Below are 8,559 nucleotides of genomic sequence, written 5' to 3'. Positions count from 1 at the left end.
ATACCTATGAGTCCATTTCATCCATTTTAAGCATCAAGTTTGCTACTTTATGACTTAACTATACCCGATTCATTCTATGTTTAAGTTTCATGATCATTCATTCATAAAAACATAAGCATTAAGATCAAGCACATACCTTTAATCGTTTTTCTAGGTCACGGCTAGCTTGGTTATGAGCTTGGATCGTTTATCTAGCTTGAATAAGGATGATAAATCAATGATCTTGGCTCGTTTGATCTTGGATCTCACTCTCTATCTTGCGGCCGAAAGGAAGAGGGTGTGTGTGTGTTTAAGGTGTAAAATGGATAAGATGGATGGAAATGGAAAGGATTAGGGTTTAAGGTGTATTTATACTCTCTTAAGCCCATGGACCAAAGGCCCATCTTTCCTTTTTAGTCCATGATTAATTTATCCAATTAGTTTACTTATCTTACCCTCTTTATTATTATTTACCGACTCAAGTAACTTTTCGTTATAAGAAATAATATAAATACTATTCGAAATAATATAAATGCTTCCAGACCACTTTCACCAGGGTATAACCTTGTGACGAAGTTGCTTCTCCTTACGATCAACTATCCTTATCGGTTGCTCAATGTAGTTCAACTGTTCATCAACCTCAATGTCCATCAACGGCACGTGCGATGTGTCATCGGCCAGACACTTTCTCAGATGAGAAACATGGAAGGTTGAGTGAATTCCTTCTAGCTCATCGGGCAAATCCAACTTATAAGCTACTTCACCCACACGATCTAAGATCTGAAACGGTCCGATGTACCTTGGACTCAACTTCCCCTCTTTCTAAAGCGAATGATCCCTTTCCAGGGCGAGACCTTGAGCATCACATTGTCGCCAACGTTAAACTCAATCGGTCTTCGCCGCTTATCAGCATACGAATTTTATCTGTCTTGGGCAGCTTTCATTCTAGCCTTAATCTGATCGAACTTTGAAGACGTTTCTTGAACAACCTCAAGGCTTCCCATTTCTTTCTGACCAATCTCTCCCCAACATATCAGGGTTCTACATCGTCTATCGTAAAGCATCTTAAAAGGTGGCATACCGATACCTGAATGGTTGATGTTGTTATAGGAGAACTCTGCTAGATGCAGGTGATCATCCCAACTTCCACCGAAATCTAAAACACAAGCACGTAGCATATCCTCAAGGGTCTGAATCGTCCTCTCGGACTGTCCATCGGTTTGAGGATGATACGCCGTACTGATGTTCAATCTCGTTCCCAAAGCTTCATGGAACTTCTTCCAAAACCTCAAAGTAAACCGTGTATCTCTATCAGACACGATGGATAACGGTATTCCATGTTTAGATACAACATCTTTTATGAACAAACTTGCTAACGTTTCTGACGAGATAGCCTCTCGTATAGGCAGAAAGTGAGCACTCTTGGTCAAACGGTCCACAATCACCCAGATAGTGTCATGATTCTTAGCTGTACGAGGTAGCTTAGTTATGAAATCCATGGTGATGTGTTCCCATTTCCACTCAGGAATCTATAGCGGTTGCATCTTTCCATAAGGCTTTTGATGTTCGGCTTTGACTTGTAAACAAGTTAAGCACTTACTAACATAATCTACTACATCATTCTTCATTCCTGGCCACCAGTAGTCTCTTCAAGTCTTGGTACATCTTTGTAGCTCCAAGATGGATTGAGTACCGATGTATATAAAAATATACATCTTTTTAACATCAAATAATCTCTAAAAACTGCAACTTCTATCGTATAATATAGTTAAAATAACTACTTATCATGTTAAAATGTATTTTCAGGTGAATCCAAGCCTCAAACGAAGAAACTAATGAAAAAACAAAGAAAAACCAAAGAAAACAGCAAAACAAGGGGCTGTGCTTCAGGAAATATGGGGCTGTGCTTTCATGAAACACGAGGCTGTGCTTTTGGAAACACGGGGCTGTGCTTTTAGGAAACACGGGGCTGTGCTTTTGGAAGCACGGGGCCGTGCTTCTGGTCACTTTTCAGAAAAGACAAAATAATTTACAAGAAAAGAAAAATAGTGAACAGCTGGACACGGGGCCGTGCTTACCTCTCAGAAACGACAAAAAGAATTAGCACATGTCACTAAAAAGCACGGGGGCGTGCCTACGTAAGCACGGGGTCGTGCTTACCTTCCAGAAACGACAAAAAAAATCTGGCACATGTCATAAAAATGCATAGGGGCGTGCCCATCAAGCACGGGGCCGTGCCTCACACTCCAGAATGCCTATAAATAGTGGCTCATGTTGCACTCATTTGGTGTGCCTTGAAAAGAATTCTATCCGGTTTTCTCTTATAAAAACACACACTAACACTCACATAGAAGATTTAGTGAAGTGTTTGAAGGCTTGGAGGTCATCACCATCAACCATCATCATCATCGATCCTCATCATCATTAAGAAGGAAGCTTCATCTACATTTGGTTAGATTGTTCCAAGTTTAATCATGTATTTGTTATTATCATCCATCTTAATGTTTATCATCATGCTCATTATGAGCTAAACTCCATTTACCATCTAAAATCTATGAAGATGTTTTGTTTACTTGATGATTATATAAAACATGTGGTTTAGTTTGGTAAAGTACATGGTTATCTTACAATTATCTTTTGATGAGAAATGTTTCACCATCTTAAAATACTAATTCAAAGTTGGTGATTGTCAATTATATTGGCAATCGTTCATGATCGATTCATGTTCTTGAAAGATAGAAATACTTTGATACATTATCGAAACATGGATCCTTATATTGTACTTAGAAATGATGAGATATAAGTTATGATGTATTTCTCTAAGTCTTGGTAATCCGAAAATGGCTTTGCTTAGGATATCATGCTAGTTAAAGAAATCATATGTTAACGGAATGTGTAATTATAACCTACATAAATCAACCAAGAGGAGGTTGTGTGAGTTAACTACAACCACTCAAAGTTGTTAGGACTGGTATTTGAGAAATCGAAGTCAATTCTAATCATTCTACTTTACCAACTGCTTATCTACTTAAATTGACATTCTCGGGGTAGCATGCTATTAAGCATAGGATGGACTTGAAAATATGCATGCTATTATTCATTATGTCATAGAATATGTTCACTCCAAAATGAGGATCATAATTCTATCATATATTATTAGGACAAGTCTATCACATGTTTAACTATTAATCATCAAGGAACAATGGAGTGGATTCTAGATATTAGATGGTAACCTTCGCATAATTGAATAATTCGTTTAGAATTTCTTATCTTGGTCACCTATATATTATATATAAGTATTTATATTTTATAAAAAGTTCGAAAATCAATCCCAAATGATTAAAACCTCTAATTAAAATAAAATAACGATTTATCATTAGAAACATTTGTGTCCACGGATCGATACTTGGTTCTTACCAATACTATTCTACATATACGATAGGTACACTTGCTTATTTTGTGTGTGTTTAGTCTTTGTAGAAATCACTTTTATAAATTTAAAACACGATCTTGTGCAAAAGCAAATCATTCCATCCTTTTATATTTTATACCACACGCACGCACGCATCAAGTACCTTGACTTATGAGCTTTATCTAAGATTCGACTTCTAAGATCACCATGGCGTGGGATCCACATACGGTCGAACCTAGTCTTTACACCATGAGTGTTTTCCATCAACTCATCTTGCTGACCATAAATTCTTTTTTTCTTTACTAACCCTTCATCTACTAACACCTCTGACTGTACCTTGATGATTTCTTCAAAAAGACTTGAGTTCATAATCAGCTGGTATGACTTTACTGTTGCAAGACTTCCTCATTCTTACGACTTAGCGCGCCAGCGATCACATTAGCTTTACCGGGATAGTACTTAATGTCGCAGTCATAATCCTTAATCAACTCCAACCATCTTCTCTGTCTCATGTCAATTCTTTCTGCTCGAAGAAATACTTTAAACTCTTATGATCTGTATAGATAGTACACTTAGTACCGTACAGATAATGCCTCCATATCTTAAGAGCATGCACTACTGCTGCTAGCTCTAAACCATGCGTCCGATAAGTACTTTCGTGAACTTTCAACTGTCTAGACGCATAAGCTATTACTTTTCCTTGTTGCATCAACACGCAACCTAACCCTTGATGCGAGGCATCTGCACAAACAACCAAATCCTCGTCACCATCGGGTAAAGCAAGGATTGGAGCTTGCGTGAGTCTCTTCTTTAACTCTTCAAACGCTTCTTCTTGAAACTTTCCCCAACTGAATACTACCGACTTTCGGGTCATACCGGTCAACAGTGCGGCTATCTTGGAGAAACCTTCGATGAATCTTCTATAGTAGCCAGCTAAACCTAAGAAGCTTCGTATATCAGTTGGATTCTGTGGAGTCTTCCAATTAGTTATCGCTTCAATCTTAGCTGGGTCGACGGTAATCCCTTCAGGATTAATCACGTGACCTAGAAATTGCACTTCTCGCAACCAGAACGCGCATTTCGAAAACTTAGCATACAACTTCTCTTTCTTCAGAGTCTCCAATACTTCTTTCAGATACTCAACATGATCAGACTCGCTCTTTGAATAAATCAATATATCGTCGATGAAAACAATAACTGACTTATCCAACAATGGCCGACACACCCTATTCAACATGTCCATAAATGCTGCGGGAGCATTTGTTAGACCTAATGACATTACGAGGAACTCGTAGTGTCCATACCGTGTTCGGAACGCTGTCTTAGGGATGGCTGCCTCCTTCACCTTCAGCTGATGATAGCCTGATATGAGAACTATTCGTGAGAACCAACTTGAACCTTGCATTTGGTCAAACAGATCATCAATCATTGGCAAAGGGTATCTATTCTTTACCGTAAGCTTATTCAACTCACGATAGTCTATGCACATTCTCATACTTCCATCCTTCTTCTTCTTCACGAACAACACTGGTGCGCCCCACGGGGAAACACTTGGTCTAATAAAACCCTTGTCGAGGAGTTCTTGCAGTTGGGACATCAATTCTTTCATCTCTGACGGTGCTAGACGGTAAGGTGCTTTCGCGACGGATTGGGCTCCTGGTACTAAATCTATCTGGAATTCTATCTCTCGCTCCGGTGGCAACCCCGGAAGATCCTCTGGGAATACTTCTGGGTAGTCGCGCACAATAGGAACATCTTTCATTTCTTTTGTCTCGGCCGTAAAGTTGACAACATACGCCAGGTAGGCACTACACCCTCGCCTTAACAGACCCTCGGCTTTTATCATCGAAATGACATTAAGCCCAGAACTTTCCTTATCACCATAAACCGTCACCTCACTACCATCCAAAGACTTTAACCTTATTATCCTACTCTTACATACTAACTGAGCTTCAAACTCAGATAACCAATCCCTTCCCAAAACCACATCGAACCCTCCTAAGGTCATAACGTACAAGGTAACAGGGAACTCATGTCCCTCTAACTCTATCTTACAGTCCTTAACCATTTTCATTATTTTAACCGAGGTGTCACTAGCAGTTTCTACTATAAAGGTTTCAGACACTCGGCAACATTTCATTTTAGCTATTTTACTAAATGGCGTGGCAACGAAACTTTTGTTTGCACCCGAATCGAACAACACAGAAGCGGAAATACCGTTTACTAGAAACGTACCTGTGACGACATCGGGAATCTGCTTGGCTTGTTCTTGAGTCAGCATGTAGGCCCCAGTTCTTGGCCTAGCTTGATCGGCATCCTTCTTCCCACTACCTCAAGCTTCACCCTCGGTGCATTCTCTAGCAAAGTGGCCAGTCTTACCGCACTTATAACATGCGGACTTGGCGGTACAATCTGGGGCACTTATAACATGCGGACTTGCCTGCACTTTCCTCCATGAGTCTTACCACACTTATGACACACATCAGATCCTTTACCCCACTTGCACTCACCACTGTGCATTTTACCACACGTCGTGCACGGTCTCTTCTCTCACACTTTCTGCTTCATTTCCTTGGAGTTCCACAACTGAGTACCAGGTCGTTTGACATTGACCCACTTCTTATATTTCTTCTCTTCTTCCACCACAACATCATCCGCAGCCAGGTCTCCATAAACCATCTCTGCGAGCTCGACAGCAGAGTCAAAGGTAGCAGGTTTACTTGTCCTGACTAGCGTGCGGACTTTCTGTGGCAATCCCCTCACATAACACTTGATCCTCTTAGCCTTAGTGTTAACCATATCGGGTACCAACCTAGAAATTCGGTTGAACTCGGTGGTATACTCACGATGTGTCATCATCCCAGCTTTCAGGTTCAGAAACTTCATCTCCGCCCTCTCAACTTCGGCGTCAGCACAAAACTTCTTCATAACCAGTCCCTTCAGATCCTTCCACTTCATCGCTTTGATCTCTTCACGGGTCTTCCTCTGCTCCACACTCTCCCACCAATACATAGCTTCCTCTTCAAACGATTGGGTGGCATAGCCGACAGCTTGATCGGGACGGCACTCGCTAATGCGGATAATTTTATCCATGGCGGTTATCCACTGAAGAGTAGCGATTGCGTCTCCCAAACCTGTCAGCTTTGGCGGGTCTCAACCCTTAAAGGACTTATAGTTGCAACCACCTCGGCCTCTCTTCCTATCGTCAACTTTCATAGACTTAACCACACTCGAGGCCTCTCTTTCTTCTTCATCATCTTTCCTACCACCTCCTCCCGCTCCTTCGGTAGTTCTTTCACGGTCTCCAGCGGACCTCTCCGGGTTCAAGTTCTTCACAGCCGTGGCTACTGCTTGGACAATAGCTGCTTGGATTAAGGGATCTAGCTGAACCCCTTCATTGTTGTTAAGGTTTCCTCCAGCTGTGCTTCCTTCTTCTTCGGTGTTGGAAGCTGTTTCTACCGAAGGTTGTTGGACACGACGAGGCCTGCCACGTCGTCCAGTACGCCCCCTGCTCCAACAACTGCCCTAGATCCATCCATCGTATTCTGGAAAGGAAAACACAAACGTCATTACTTAAGGAACTATTCAGTACAAGGATAGTAAGGCTAACAGGTAATAACAGTGGCCAGCTGTGATTAGCTGATCACGTTACTTTCTGTGTCCTATACACTTCCCTTTTATGAGTCAATTTGTGCTGGTTCTACTTAAACAGTTAGTCAATCAAAACAAGCTATTAATCCTATCCCTATCGTTCACATATCCTTCCTTTATCATTTAACGTACATCATTTAATCATACATCTTACCTTTGCTGAGCTTGCTTGAGCGACACATGGCATTCTTGAACTGACATCTTCTTTATTTTCTTACTTAAATCCCATTCTCTGTTCGAGTCTAAGCATGTAGGATGCTTAAATCTCTCGAACTTTGCTCTGATACCAACTTGTAAGGCCCCGTTACCGGTGCCTCACATTTGGGCGTTGGATTTACTCATCAACATAGTTCTAATCATCAGAGTTAATAAAAACATACGCAGAATATAAAAACTTTCATAAAACATCACGCAAATCCATAACTTGTCTTAAAATAAACTTTCTTGTCTTTCAAAATAACATAACATTAAACGTAATCGTCTTGAGTCTTCCGATGCCAGCCTCTTATTTAATGCCACGCGTCCCCTCAAGAGAGCTGCCTCATCCTACTCACCTGCATGCATACTAAAAGTCAGCTACGCTGAGTGAGTTCAAGTTAATCAAACATAATACAATACATACACTTACCTTCGATCATGCATCCGAAGATACATAATAATTACTTTGCTAACTTACTTTCATTACATAATTTCATACGTACATGCATACTTTATTACTTTCATACTATATAATTACTGTCCATTCTATCTCAGATATTATTAGGGTCTGGTCCCTCTTTCCTTTGTCTATCTCAGATATTTTAGGGTCTGGTCCCTTTCTTGTCTATCTTAGATATTATTAGGGTCTGGTCCCTTTTTACTTCTCTATCTCATATATTATAAAGGGTCTGGTCCCTCCTTCTCTATCTCAGATATTATTAGGGTCTGGTCCCTTTTTCTTCATCTTCGTGCATACTATCTTTACATACCCATAACATACATACTTTCTTTAATCAATCATACATATTCATATATTGTACGTATATCTATCATGCACATTCGTCCATCATAAACATACCTCCCTTGTTGGCACGTGCAATATCCGAAGATCGTTCACGTACCGACAAGCTTTTATTCACATTTAAGATATACATACATAACATATAAACCATATAAGGCATACACTTACCAGTTAAGGTAAGTGTATTAACTATCACATCGAGTATGCACATAGCCCCAAAAACATAACAAGGAAATGGGGCTAGAAACTCACCTGAATGCGGTTACGTTCTCCGTTAATAGTTATTCCCTTCTTGAGTTGTGCACGACTAACTATATAATATGTACATGTATCAATTAACTATTGCTACTCATATCGTATTTCTATCTTTATATAACCCACAACGAACGGGGGTTCGGGGGCAGCGCCCCTGGCAGCGGGGTTTTAGGGGCGGCAGCCCCTAGCGGGGTCCAAGGGGCAGAGCCTCTGGCTGGGGTTAAGCTACCAGGTCAGCTTGGAAAAATTTATTTTCATTAAC

This window comes from Bidens hawaiensis, unplaced genomic scaffold (assembly GCF_021521415.1).
Source record: "Bidens hawaiensis isolate Kalapana, Puna unplaced genomic scaffold, B.hawaiensis_p1.1 tig00007041_1, whole genome shotgun sequence".
NCBI classification, from domain to species: Eukaryota; Viridiplantae; Streptophyta; class Magnoliopsida; order Asterales; family Asteraceae; genus Bidens; species Bidens hawaiensis.
The sequence above is the reverse complement of the archived record's forward strand: the minus strand, read 5'-3'. Positions refer to the sequence as shown.